Raw genomic sequence first — 15,864 nt, 5'->3', positions numbered from 1 at the left:
CAATTAACATGTGTTGATACCCCCAGTACCGCTTCATTTACTTAAGATAGAGAAACCTGGGTTTACTAATAGTAATAATGAAAGAACCTTAATATTAAACTACTCATGATGTGCCAAATCATTTACACATGCCTTGATATTGAGAATATTGGATTTTAACTAATCACAGTTAGCTCAGCTACAGTTTAACAACAAGGGATTCAGAAATATAGTTTGCAAAGCTATGGTGAAGTCTATTGAAAAATAGCTGTGTCACTGTCACATAAATCCATTCTTTAGCTGGGGTTCTAGAATGCTAAAACTACTGTAAAAGAACCATAAAATCAAAAGCTACAGAGCAAACCATTTTCCTTGGTGTAAGTTTTAGGCGATGTGAGTTAGTTCACTCCTTTTTTATAAAGCTGCTAAGAACACTTGACATGCTTGTAAAAATGGAAATAGTAACTGGGAAAGGTAGTGTTATGCAGAATTCAAGACAGTATCCCTGTTTCTACACAAATACCTGAAATAAACTTCCACAAAATAAATAAATTATGTAACTTCAACTGGAATCATCATAGAACTCATTTTGGATGTATTTAGGCCAGGCATTTCCCTAGTTTCTTCCCAGAAAAATGTTTTGGGACATTTCAAGTAAATGTCCAGAAAGCAGTATGATGGCAGTGAAAAGTAGAAGTATTTGTAAGTTCTTTGTTTTAAAAATATGATGAATTATCTGTTAGAATAGTTGGCCTCAAATGGACAACTTCCTGTTTCATGACTTTCAGCCAAGTTAGCAGCTCCCAATAAACTGTGCTTTCTTGGTGCGACAGATCAATAACTCACTACAGTGGAAGAAATATAGACAAGGACAACATGCTCTTGAATCTCAGGGGAAATTGTGGGGAAGGGCTGACCACAGCTGTTGGAAATAAAGCTGAAATTATGTCAGCACAAAGGGAACCAGGGGTGACTTTTATTTTAGATAAGTGGCTACAACCACTGAGTGGATCAACTGGTTTTATTAGCTGACCTCATCAAGCAATTATATCAGCTCAGTGAATCAACCAGCTGTTACTGTTTGTCCTTGATTTAACTAAAAGATTGTAATTGTCTTCCTGAGTTAGTCAGACCATTATTTTCAGGTGGGGGTTATTGTATAAATTGTTTAGTTCAATGTGCAATATAGAAAACAAATAATTGACAAATGTGAAAGGAGAACAATGAACTTAAGGTGGTTTAAGTACTTATATTTCTTTCCAGATTTTGGGGATACCCACCATGTCAATAGTGAGTACATTATAGAGAATGGCACTGAGAATCACATTTGTATTGTAAACTAAATATGTATTGCAGTTAGTATACTCTGCTACACACAGTTTGTACTTGTATTGTGATTCATGTTCACTGTCATATTGCTCTGCTGAATTAAAATGCTGTGTAGCATCAAATACCTCAAGCAAATAAATTTGGTAGTAACTGTTAAATCCTCTACATGAGGAATGTCTAAAAGAATTTGGTGAGAGTGTTACATTCTGTTATTTGGTTTGTTGCTATCTTGTCTTTATGTGTAGACAGAAACCCTGGATTGTTGTTCATTCAAAACACTTTTATAAAAAGCTTATCTTCATGATCCATGAAATCTCAAATTTTTTTTCCAATATCCTGGTAAAAGTCACATGTAATGCAAAAAAAGAACACACAATGCCAAGAAACTGGAGACAGAGCAAGTGAAAGAAAGTCTGGCTCCTTAATAGAAATAAAAATGCAGCAGAAAAGGAAGGACTCCTGACTGGAGGATTTCTACTCAGGTGTTTCCTTTTGTATTTCAGCTAATAATTGTTTGAAGTACTATCATTCTGAGGAGAAAGGATAGGAAAGGTTATGAGGACAATTCTGACATATAACTATTAGTATTACCTTTTAAATTAAAATTTTTCATACTGTTTTTCCAATGAATAACCATAAGGACTTCCAGACAGAAAACAGCTCTAGTTCTTTGTGTATGAGCCAGGTGCTTCAATTTTTAAAAAGTCTGAGATTTCCATATAGAATTGCTGTTGAAAGCTCTCCTAAGTAAGTCTTCACAGCTTCTTGCTTTTTGTAAATAAGTATAGCAATTTGGTTTTGGCTCCTCTGGAGCTATAATGTGGATACCACTTTTCAAAGCAGGTTCGGGAACAAAAACTTTTCCTCAGAGGAAAGTGAAAGAGATAAAAATCCTATTTATTTAACAAACACACAGGAAAAGGATAATAATGCTAAATAATAAAACCTCTCACTGTGGAGAGAAACCTGGGAAAATTTCAGAGTCCTTCTGTAGATGTGGTCTCTCTCCTCCTCCTCCTTGGAGCTGTGCCGGTGTGGGCCCACCTCCAGGGCCTTGGTGGGAAATTCTCCTGATGTGTTCTGATGTTGAAACAATCCAGAAGAGAAGGGAAAAACCGAAGTCGCAGGAAAACAAAGTTCAACTCTCCAACTCCCTCCGGAGAAAAGGAGCCAAAAGCTGGCTGAAAAGCAAGAAAGGTGCTTCCTCTGCTATTGGTACCGCAGCAGGAGAATGCAGAGGAGTGCTGTCTGTGTCCTTGAACAACTGTTTTGAAAAATGCTCTCGTTTTTTTTTCTTTCCCCTCTCAGGCTCAGTTTAAAGGCAGAGAAAGGCACAGGATTGATTTCTGGGTATAGAGCAGCGATAGGGGATACGCATCATAAAGTGACCCCAAGACACTTCTCCAACAGTATTGTCTTCATATCTTTTGATGTGGCTTTTACTTCAAATACTTACTTTTTTAAGCTACGTTGTCTTTTCTACTCTGAAACGTATTTGGAATGTAGCAGTTGTTCCACATCCACACAGTTCCCTCTTGAACTGCCTTCGCTGCACTGTAGAAGTTGAGGGGTTCTTTAATTGAGACCCTATGATTTCTCCTCCTCTTTTGGGAATGTCTTTTTAAAACAATATTTTGGCAGCCATTTAGTCTTCTCATTGGAGCTGGAATAATGAACAAGAATAACCTATGGACTCTTAAGTGTATAGAGCCTAGAAAACATTGTATGAAGAAATTTTAATATTTTAATAATGTTTTAATTTTGAGAAAAGCAGCAAAACCAAGCTGTTTTAAAGATTTTGAAAATTGAGCAGCTGCAGCATCTTCCTTTTGAAGATGTAAAGACCATTCTGAATAATAGATGAAAGATGGAGGAATTTAATAATTTTGGGATACTTTCATCTCTCGGTTACTAATTCAAAACTAACCTATAATAATATTGACCAGTAAAATATGTAAAGTGCTTGTTTAAAATATATTATGACCTCAATATTTTCCTTACCTGCTTTTACAACATAATGATGTTAATAGTTGTTTCACATTCTCAGTCATTAAAAATTATTTTCATTACGTTCTTAAAGCAGTCAAAATAATATAATATTTGAAAAAAAAATTCCATTAATGTCCACAACACGTTAATAACAACAACAATAAAAGTAGCATAAAATAGGGTAATATTTTTCAGACATGAATTAAATACTAGAGGAAAACACATTTCTTTGGAGAAAGTTATTTATTACAATTCTCTGTAAGATGTAACAAATATCACATTTGGTGGGAGGAAAGTCCTGTAACTTGTTAAGTTAGGATCACTAGAACATACTATTTCAGTCAGAAGGAACACACAGTCATTATCTAGTCCAACTGCCTGACCTGTTCAGGGCTGACCAGAACTCTAAGCATGTTGTTATGGGCATTGTCAAAATGCACCTTAAATGCCGACAGGTTTGGGGCATTGACCACCTCTGTTAGAAGCCTGTTCAGTGTCTGGCCACCCTCTTGCAAAAAAATGCATCTTTTGTGCCAGTGGTGTTTGATGTGAACTTGAGGAGCAGTTGACAGCTAATAAAATGACCATGTTTTATGTGACAGGAAGAAATGTTTCTTTTTTTGTCCTTGTCAACTGAGCTAGGTTACCGACAAAAATAACAATGTTTCTATAATGCTAGAGAGGAAGTGACAGAACAGCTGTTGAGCATAAAAACATTGGTTTCTTTGCAACACATGGATAAAAATGTGTTTCATAACATGATATGTGCACCTAAAAATATTCATTTGACACAGTAATTTTCTTACCAGAGTCAATTTGAGTTACTCAGCAAAATAAGTGAGTATATTGACTTTATTTTAGGAATGAAAAATTTGTGTGTTTGGAAAAGTAGAAGAAAGGTAGATAGAAATGTTCAATCTTCTCTAAACATTTTTGTCTTGGGAGTCATTGGAGAGCATGCTTTCTTCCTGTAATAGTACTTCATCCTTAAAAGGCAGGTCAAGTTAGGAAGGAGGAATTTTCCATTTACCTTAAAGACCTTGTAGTCCTGCATAGAGAAAATAATTCAGAATTAATTCATTTACAGAGAAGGAACAAAGTGAAGTTTGACATTCTAACTAGGTGAGATGATTTTCCTTAAAGGACAGATATACGAGTCCTCTTCTCTGAAATCTTAATTATAAATTAGAGAGGACCCATTTGCACTAATGCAGGAAGGGTGAATATCTCAGTAGTGAATACAGGAAAAGATTTCCTCTGTCCCCTAGTTCAGATGTAGACAATGACATGCAAGATCACTATGAGAACAGGATGCAGAGACAAATCAAGAACTCTATATGACAAAGAATTCTCTTTAGATAATTTTGAAGAATAGAAAGAATAAAGTAGAAAGCATAGAGTAGAAGTGGAAGAGGAGAAGAATCAGTTCTAATTCCCTCCAAGGCTATAAAAATAGTTTTCTATGTAATCACAGGAATAATGTAAATTATTATTTCTTCGAAACGGTTAACAACATTGAAATTTACCTCCAGATAGATCTTAGTAAGCAACTGGAAAACAAAATTAAATAGCCCTTTATATCACTAATTTCTTATCAGAAATATTCAATATTTTCTTCCTACTTTAAATTATGGTGTCAAATAAAAATATTGCCTCAAACAAGCTGTTACTCATATTAATATCTGCTAAATACTTCCACTTCATGTTTAGCAGGGACCTATAGAATTTGCTTATGAGCAGGCTACTGCCTTTTAAAATTATATCTGTAGTCTCTCCAGATAAACTTACTTTACAGTCAAGTATGGGTGCATATCTAATAATTCATTCCACAGTCTCAGCATGCTTTGAATGTTGTATTCTCATACATTATTACTGATTAATTAATTCAATTCTATTATTGTGAGAGGATATGGTTGAAGGGAATTATGCTCTATACCTTAACAATGATAACAATTAAGCTTCATTTTGCTTGAATGAATCTCACATTATTGAATCCAGTATTTGTTTTCTTCATATAAGATGAAGTTGAATAGAACTTAAATATCAGCTTTTTAAACCAGTTACTGTAAAAATGCAGATTTTTCATTTGAATACTTGCCACATAAATACAGATGACTAACAAAACAGACTGCAAATTTTTTATTTAGCTTTCATCTGAATTTTCCTATGTGTAGGAACAAACCCAAAAAAAGTATTTTAAAGATGAACAGAATTTGTAAAAAAGACAATGGCCACTCACAGTGTTTATTCATGCCCAAAGATTATTTTTTTCTAAGATTGTAATGTCAGAACTTTGTGATGTGAAAATATTTCCCTTTTATTAAAGCTATGGTATGAATTGTGTTAATAAACAAATGAGTCAGAAAATTATGTAATCTTTTGACTGAACTTGAAGTATGGAAAATGATTAACAAATCCCCTGTAAAATGTGACACAGGAGTAAGAGCCAAAGCAACAGACATAGCAACTCTAAGGAATGCTGCAGAATGAAATACCCATACACTACTCAGAGACCTCACAGCCACCCTTTTCCTGTAGAACTTCAGTTCTACTTCACTGAACTGTATTCCAGTTTTGATTCCAATTCCTTTTAACTTCTTGTTCTTGATCTTATGTGCTTCCTATCCCATGAGCTGCTAGACATCTTACTCAGGAGGCAATTATTTATTTATTTTTTTGCCATGGGTTTTGATAGTTTCTCCTGATACAACTTTTTACTGAAATAACTTATCACAGTTTTTTTCTGAGTGATTCTGCATCACTCAAGAGTACCAAATCTCTGAGTACCAAAGGAAGGAGAATCATTTAAGAGTAAGCTATTCCACCTATAGTTCTCCAGAAGCCTAGTGTGTTCCTTTTTCAAAATTCTCTGTATAGCATGGTAGAACATACATAGTAAATATTGGTTTGATTAAATTTGCACCTCTGGGTATTGATACAGGAAGAAAAGGAAAGAAGTAATAATTCATCATTCAGCCTTGTTATTTAAGCAAAGTGAAGCCTAAATTCAATAAACAACATTACTTCAATTGTATCCATGTTCAAAAAAAAATTCTGCATTTTTTGTAAGGCCTAGCACTGTTTCTAACTCTAGCATTTTACAGTCACCAAGTGTCTTCTGGCAGAAATGCAAAACAATATAGATTGCTGGTCTTTAAAAGCAATGTCTCCAATTTAGCCCTGGAGTCTGGCACGGACTTAACAAACTGTTTTCTTCAGTTTTGCCTTTATAGCACAAACCCTGGCATTAATTACAGGCAGATGTATGTAACATGTAGCAGTTCTCAATATATCCGTGAACTTTTGGAAACCTCTTCACGTAATTTAGATTCTAGGTCATGTGAATGTTATACATTAAAATGAAATATGGAGCTCACCTTTTTTGAGGATATAACCATAACAGAAACAGGAATTTACACCTTAAGTACAGACAAGTCTCTGATATGTAGAGAGCAGAGTGAAACACCATCTTGAGTTTTTGACAACACATGCTTTGGGTCTATAGGAATACTGGTGTTTCTCCAAGAAAAAACAATGTACATTGTACAATATATTTTAAAGGTCTATTGCTAATCTTAATCATACCTAGGCAAAAAATACATTTTCAGAACATGAATATCAATCTTCCATGTTTTTAGGTGCCATTTTAATCCAGAAAGCACCTATTTGTGAAAAATCCAGACATATAAAATCTTTTTCCAGTATTAAATGATGATTCAAAAATTAACATGAATTTCCTTTCAAACTCAGGGGTTTTTAACAACAATTCGACATCCATGTTTTCTCCTCAGTACCTCAGCTCATTCCAAATCATATTCTTGTTTCTCTTGGCTTCTGCCATGAGATTTTTCAGTGCAATTCATTGCAGTTCTCTGAATATCCACCTTGGTAGCCCAGATAAATTTTGGTCTTTGCTTTGACCTTGAAATGGTGAGTTCTCTTGTTCACCATGCTTCTTCCGTACAGCAGGACAATTGATATCAGAGATAACTGCTTAGACCAGTTCAAATCCATCATCATTAGTTCTTTGTTTAAAAAGAGAGCTATTGGAACCATGGAGACTGTTAACTATTCCAGTGCTACTTGAAAAGAAACTGTGGGAAGAAGGCTTCTGTGCTTCATGAGCAATCTCAATCCAAAAGATTTGGGTCATACCAGTTACCCCATTTTGGTCCCAGGATCAACATCTGCTGCTGCCCTCAACCTGCACTGAGGGTTTCTTCTGAAATTATATTTTCAAAGACTGAAACATATTCCCACAACTCAAATTATTTGGTCCCTGGCATTTTTGGTCTTTTGTGATTACACTCAGATGTCTCAGCCTTTTTCAACTGCCTTTGTCTTCAGTTTGAGTTTCTGTTTTGCTGTAATGTAAAGCCATTCACCATAAATTGTCTCGGTCTTTTGTCACAGAAGAGCTTAACCAGGCTACAGCTGCTAGCACACTTCGAGGGACCTGCTGAACCTCCACCTCAGCTACACCCCTAGGAACCCTGCAGATCAGTCAGTCCTCATCCCTGACCACCTTTTTTTTTCTTGCTGATGCTGAAAGTAGCACCATCCATGTGACTTGTCTTGCACATAACTTCTCGAATCTATCATCTTTAAGAGCACCAACATAGGCTATACCCAAGAGTGTCAGGGCTAGCTGAAACACCTGGACACTGAGGAGCGTTGAGCCTCAGAGTGTTGCAAAATTTCACAAGAGGTAAAACTCACCTAGGTTTCTTTTCCGTAGTTCTAACCACAACTTTAGCCCTATGCTTAGGTATGAGTTTTGAAAGGAAGATACAGGGCTGACCTTAATTAACCTGTTTGATTTCCTGTTTTTATCATGGGTCCCAGTGTCCTCAGCTTTCCTTAATCCACACATTATTTCAAACATCAAACATATTGAGATATATTCTGGTATATTTTCCCCAAGAAGCTGTAATCCTAGACCAAATCTTGACCATAAACCCATTTTTTTTCCCTGATTTTGTTCCCTTTGTTTCTCAAAAAAACCTAAACAAAAACAATCCCCACCTCAGCATATTTTTGTATCATTTCTGTAATGTTTGTAATTGTTAAAATGGGGAATATTTTCCCATTTTTTATAAGTTATTTGATTGTTAACCATTCTTCAACAGTTAAGATTGATTTTATTCATTCTCTTTATTCGATTATGTTAATTTTCCATTCAGTCTGACTTTTTGAGAGAACAAATCTAGTTTCTCCTGCACAAATATTCTCACATGCTGCAAAGTGATACCTATTTTCAACTGTATTTTTCAACTGTAACTGAATATGTAATGTAAACTGTCATGTAAAGGACTTGTCATATAATCAAAGAGTTTTTCATGAACTTAGCTACTGCTGTTCATAAATTATGACATTCTGATCTGACATTCTGATCAAAGCAAAAATATGGATAACACAGACAAACAGATTAAGCTTCAGTACAGCTTGGATTTTATGTTCATCTTTTTTTAGGTAACAATAATCACCCATGCAGTTTTTCATCATTAGTGCAGAGGATCTACTTTTTGTTCTTGATGCATAAGTAAGAGATGTGATGATAGGTCTCATATATCCAGAGGAACAGCTTCTTTTCCTCCAAAATATTATTGGTCTTTTCTAAAAATTAAATTTATGATTAACTGATACCCAAATGCTCCTTTAGACTTAGTTTCATATACTGCCTTCAAGTACACTAGTGGCATGGGTTTTTTTCAGTTTGATTTTACCTTGTCAATTGGATTTTAGCCCATTGTATATGTTCTGTGGAATTAGGACATTTTAGGGGTAACAGAGAGCCTTCTGCCTTAGTAAGAGTCCTTCTGGGAAAAACAAAAGCAAGCAAGAAGAAACAATTCCAAAATGATGCCTGGGTTCTTGTCTTCAAGTTGGCACATCTTTATGTAGCTGAAATGAGAGCTTAAATCTGTTACCAGTAGACAATGACAAGGCCTCAGGCAAATAATGAGATCAATCACAACAATCGTATTTCAGTCCCACTTCCCTGGGTACTTCCCGTCAGCTGTAAGGGGGGAATGGCATGATGTCACCCATTTATTTTTATGTCTTACTTAGTTCAAGAAAACTGCAGATAAAAATGAGACTGACAAATGGACAGATGCAGCTAAATCCAAGCTGGTCCATCCACTTTGTAGAAGCCTAGGATATCTATATAACAGTCCAGCAGTGACACTTTGTAACACTATTGTTTAAAAGAATTATGTATATAGAAGAATTATGTATATAAAAGAAAAAGCAAAACTCCAAATATAGAAGAAGGTTGTGAAATAAAATCATACTATTGTTACTCAAACAAAAAGGGCTCTAAAGGCTACTCAACGACAGAAAAAAACACATCAATTTCCTCAGACTTTTTTTTGTTTGTGTGCATTTGAGATGATAAAGGACAAAGTTAACTAAACCAACTTAGAAATTGGAGAGAACATGTAATGAAATGTAGTTGAATAAGCCCTAGATTTTTGAAAGGTATTGGGAAGTTATAAAAGTTAAATAAGTTAGTTAAGATTACATACTTCTGCATAAGAATAGCTTTTAACAGATTTATAAAGGATTTCTTTAGCAAGTGCTCACTGGGTAAGTAAATCGAGTTGCCTTTCTGATGTGACAACAGTGGGAAAAAAAGTAATAGCTTTCTGAGGTAATCAGATTGATTAATCCAAAGTGTGGAGAGATTTAGTCTTGTGAGACTCCACAGTACTGTGGAGAAGTCAGTGTACAGTTGGTGAGCCATTCATTCTACTGTATAAAAAGTATCAACATTTCATACCAAGTAACCAAACAAAAAGAACTACAGGAAGAGAAATTTATGCTGTGGGAAATATATCCAACATAAAAAAAGTTTCTTGTACATTTAGTTTCATAATTTCATGCTTGAGATGCCAATGCATCATGGATAAGAAAAAATAAAATGATGCTAAGTGAAATGGAGCACCATTTGGACATAAACTCTAGCTCCTTTTTTTCTTTTTTTTTTTCCTAAATAATGAAGAGCAATTGAAATTAGAAATACACTTAATGGTGCAGAAATTATTTGAATGCCACCAATGATAATACACAACGAACACAGAGCTTCTTCTCTTTATTTCTGACACAATTTAAGTAGAGGCATTACAAAATGTATCTTATTTTGAGGTTCCTAAGAAATATGAACATACATATGATTTAATGTGATAAAGGTGGTGAGGCTGATCTTGATAACATCTATCAGTAAAATGGATTATATCATTTTAATATGGGTGGTGGGTTATACACATCTTAATAAAAATTCCTATCCTAATAATGTTCAGTCAATGAGTAGAGGTACAGTGAGATCAATATTGCCCATGATTAGAAAACAAAAGACCAAGTACCAGTGAAATTATTTGAAATTATTATTTTACTCATTAAATGTCTGTCTGGATTTGCAGGAGTTAGTCAATGGGAAGAATGCAGGCATAAATTATGACTCTGATGTGTTAAAGAATATTTAATCTCATTGTTTAGCTGTTTGTAATGACTTTCAATTGACATTGACAATGGCAGTGATATCAGGGCAATGACTACCTCGTAAAAATTTAATCTTTTAAAATGTTGAAAAATATTAGTAATAAATATCTTGTATAGTAAACTTTGGACTCATGAAGATTCGCATGTTCAATGTGAGAATAAAACAGAATCTTTCATTAGAATGGTACAAAAAGATAATTTTGGTTTTTCTGATTCAATAACAAAAAGGGTTGATGAGTATTAAATATTTGGAGAAGAAAATGGGGATTAAGTAGCTGGAAAAGGAAAAGACTTAGGTAGGAAAAGATATGAAAGCTTCACTCTTTTTTGGATACTTAGGCAATATCATCTTATTAAATTGGGGTTTTTTCTTAATTTTAAATTTTGCTATTTTTGAAGTGCTGATTTTAGTTTTCTAAGGCATTTTTTTCTTTCTTTTTTTTTTTTTTAAGGAAAATAAATGTTCATGTAAAACACCTCAGACTGAAAAATTTAAAGCTTAAGGTTCCGATAAATAAGCATTAAATAACCTTGATTTCAGAGATGGAAAACTAGGCTGTTAAAACAGTACCAGCTTTAGCTTTCATTAAGTGAATTAAAATCAAGAAAAATATGAGAGTGAAAATCTCCCAAATTTCTCTACTGAAAACCAAGACTAAATCTTGGAAAAAATTGAGATATTAATTTCTGAGAAATTATGAGTCAGATTTATCAACAAATTCAAATTAATTATATTCAAGAAGAAAATTACCAATTAATTACACAAAATCCTTAAGTATATTTTGTTTCTTTGATTTGTGTGGGGGTTTTTTCCTGCCTGAGCTGATTGCAACTTTTCAGAATAAACATGGTTACTAGGATCACTGAAACATTTTTTAACAATTGACTGGTACATTACATTTCTGGTTTATATGTAATAATTGCTGAAGTGATGTATTTTTTTAATATGATTTTCCTGTATTTGCTCTTCAAACTGAGAAGTTAACCATAATTTATTTTAACCAGGGTAGCTAACTTTTTTCATTCCCTAAGTGGATTTATCTCACACTACTCGTATCAAGAAATATGAACATTAATATAATAATTTTTAAAAATAAATTTTATAGGGTAAAGTGTTAAAAAAGCAAGCAGAATATGAGCAAATCAGAAGTATTTGTAATGATGAATGCTAAGACTTTTATAACTACAGAAAAATTAATGTCAAATAGACATGTAATAATAGATAATAGGCTGAGAAAGGAAGAAAGAAAAAAGAGACACTAAGAAAACAAGTAAGAAATTGATCCTAAATATATAAAATCAGAAAATTATATCTCTTTTAAGACATAAACTTTAACAAGTTTTATCAATGTGATAAATTTCATGGAGGATGAAATTTTATGCAAGACTATAATTAAATTTATCCACACATAAAATGAAAGAAAACAAGTAATAGAAGAAACAAACTTCTAGCTGAAAAGGTATAGAATCCACTACATTTAAGGAAAGGCCTGGAAAAGAAGAAATATCTGCTGAGATAAACCGTATAATTAAGAGAATTGCCAAATATGCCTCCTCCTGTCCCCACTGGACAAATACTTAATCAAAATAGAGGTGAAAAAGCCCATATCCTATACTATAAACATAGTAGAGCAAAGAAAAGTATACTAACTCTTGTATAGTAAGTAAGCTCAACACATTTTGTTGTCTCCTTTTCTAGCTGTCCCTACATCTCTTCAATGGAAGTGTTACATAAGCTCTAGCTGGTGTAGCATCAATTGAAGATTTTTACATGGCCCAGTCCTGCCCCATTTCACTCTTAGATTACAGGTAATTTGGAATATGTAAATACTGTTCCGGAATTATAAAGTAAGAAGCTCTTGCCTTCCCCTAAAAAGATATGAATAAATCAAAACTCAGAAAGTCAGTAATTGTGATGGAAGAAGACTAGAGAGGGGTTTGGATGTTCCAGGCACATCTGAGTAGCAACAACTAAACTGACCAAGAGATAAACAGGAATGACTTAATATGATTTCCTCTGGCATTTAATTATTGCCCAAGCCATGGTTTAAAAATGAAACAATATAAACCAAGCTCATTTTGAAGACCACCCCTTGATAAAAATTTTAAAAAGCTATCCTGCTCACATCATTCCTATGCTTTGAAGCACTCATCTTTATACAAGTCATGTTTCTCTGTACATCATAATGATCAGCCTTTCTTACTTTTTTTTCCCCTTTTTTGTTCCTTTTTTTTCCTTTTCCAGTTCAACTTATGATCACATAGTGCTATCTCCACAGGTTATTGGCTTTTTCTAATGAATGGTCTTTTATAGTTCCTTTCTCTGGGGAAGTCATTACCAAAATCAAACATGATTAGTCTTTGGTTTTTCACTTTATTTTCCATAAAATCTCAGTCTTTACTTTGTCCTCCAATATTTATTAACAGTCTTATACAATACTTAACATGTCTCACAGTGTCACTGCTATGGCCCAGCAACATTTGCCCCTTAAAATTCAGTTGTCAGACACTTCTCCAACACAAAATATAAATTCCAGCTAAACATAACTACTTCCTATGCAGTTTTCTGCCTAAGGGTATTGCTGACAGCTGTATTGTAGCTATTTGCATTTTAATTTGCTTTAGAATGTCTTACACAGGAAGATGTTCCTGTTAGACACATTTTTTACCTGAAAAAATTAGAAAAAAAGAGAGATATTATATATCCACTAAAAAAAATTGAGGTCAGAATAAAATGTGATTTGTGTACTTGAATGTGTCAGATGGCATCTACACCTATTTAATTTCATGTATACGCACATTTTATTGAGCTTCTTCATGTTTTCATTTTAAGGAATCATAGGTAGAATCCCTTTTACCTGTGGCAGGTGAAGGCAGCAGCAACAGGCAATTCTGTTTTTCAGCAGTTCCCATTTGGTAAGTCCCAGAGACTCTGGTGCTTTTCTACATCATTGTTCATGGGAGTAGTTGTGGGTCCCCACTCCAGGAGTTAAATGCAAATGACGTCTCAGGCTTCCATGCTCTCTCTCCAGGCTGCAAGGGCTAAGTGAGGGCAGGCTGGGGGTACCAAACTCAAAAGACTCCACCTTGCCTGTTTAAATCCCACTCTACCACTTCCCCTGGCTGTGCAAGGTAGAGGAAACAAAGATGATGTGGTTAGCACTGACTTCACTGTTTCTCTTCAATTTTCTCCAATTTGTGGTCAACTAAATAAAAGTAAATTGTAATAAGACTTTACCAAGCTAAAGTGCTGAGTAAAACTCATGTGTGATTCACATAATGAGGTAAAATAAGAGCATATGCTCTGATTTTGTGTGGGTCTCAGACTACACTAAGATTGGTATTCAGACATCAGATTCAGACTTACTTTCATGATGAAACAAAAATAGACCATAACTCCACAGCTGTAAGAATATAAAAAGTGAATATTTTCAAGTACTTAAAGAAATTACTCCTTCCTAATAAGAAAATAATTATAGATTGTTAATATGCATGAAGAGCAAAATAACTTTGTTTCTAAGATACAGATTTGCAATCTCTAGAAATTTTTTTGCAACATAGTTGCATCAATACTTAAAAAATTCCCCAGTAATGTTACTTTTCTGCAGGGGCAAATTCTAAATAATTCAATCATAATCACTATGTACTATGTACATAATCACTATGCATGTTGATTGTTCTATTGCACAGTCTTTATTTGACTAAGTCAAAAGAGAAAGATAAACAATGGGTTGGAGAAGAGTAGGATTTGTTACAATGATATGGTATCCAGGAAGCAGAGCAATACCCTTTTAAGATAAAGTGGTTACATTCGCCAGTCTGAAGAAGTGTAGAACATAAGTAGAATGCAGTGTATCACCTGATATAGTTAATTACACTTTCTAAATGTTGAAAACAAAGATATTCAAAGGCACAACTTCTTACTAGATTAGCTTGTTCTTATAAAAGGTTTTACTGTATAAGCAGTTCTTCATTGTTGTAAGTTGAATTTCAGAAATTATTTTAATATTGTGTAATAAAAAGGTGTGTAAATGTCTCAGACTGTATAATTTAGTGTTCCAGTGCATAAAAACTTGCAATAGACTTTCTCATTAGCAAATTAATGAGAGCAAAACAATGAATGTGAAGGAGGAATCCCATCAGCTTTTTGTTGCCACTCAAATGTTTGCATATGGGTAAATAACACTGTTGTTATCCAGCATATGAGGACTAGAGAATCCTTACTGCAGTAAGAGGATCACAATACGAAACAAGTCAGTTTCAAAATTCCCTGGAAAAGAACTTTTTCTTTACTGCTTAAACAGATCCTAGAAGGTACCTATCTATTAGTATGGGTGAGGCTCTTTGATAGTCCAAAGGTTAGCAATTACTCTGGGGAAAGACAGAGGAAAAGAAACATTAATGGTACCTTTAAATAAAAGTATCAATGTCATGCTAACATTTTGTGCAAGAGTGTATTATCTTTAAAATAATTTTCAATGTAAACCTAGTAAATATTTTAAAAGACTGGGAAGATTAGGTTTCTGTCCTAGTAAGAAGGTTTATTTTGAAAAATATTATGATAATGTTTCTATTACAATATAAATTACTTATTTCCTTGGTATGAAATGCAAATACTCATATAATAGCAGGTAGTTGGGCTCTCTCTTGATCACAAGACAAGTCAGAGCAATTAATCCAGCAAACACGCAACACGTAAATACAGCAACTTTGAGTTTTATACTAACACTTTCCGAAAAGTCTTGAAAAGATTACCTTGTCCTGTGCTTTATAACCATGAAATAAGAAAGAGAATGCAGTAACCAGTAACTAGTCTACATAATTTATCTTATTTTTGCATAAGGAAAGCTTGCTCAGTTTAGTATAGAAAGACATGCAGGTGTTTTTTTTAAATACAGGGGATTTCTGTTAGCTTAATTTTGATGGGTGTTTTGTTTGGTTTAAAGAAATGCTCCACTAAAATATATGAGTAATAATGATTTTTGTAATTGCATATGAAGACTAGCATCAATATTTTTGCATATATTTAATAATTCTGTCCCACTGCATGTATCTTTCCATATA

Source organism: Corvus kubaryi, unplaced genomic scaffold (assembly GCF_017639235.1).
Source record: "Corvus kubaryi isolate FWS band 111438036 unplaced genomic scaffold, C.kubaryi_AGA036_p1.0 133, whole genome shotgun sequence".
NCBI lineage: Eukaryota > Metazoa > Chordata > Aves > Passeriformes > Corvidae > Corvus > Corvus kubaryi.
This window is presented reverse-complemented; position numbering follows the sequence as displayed.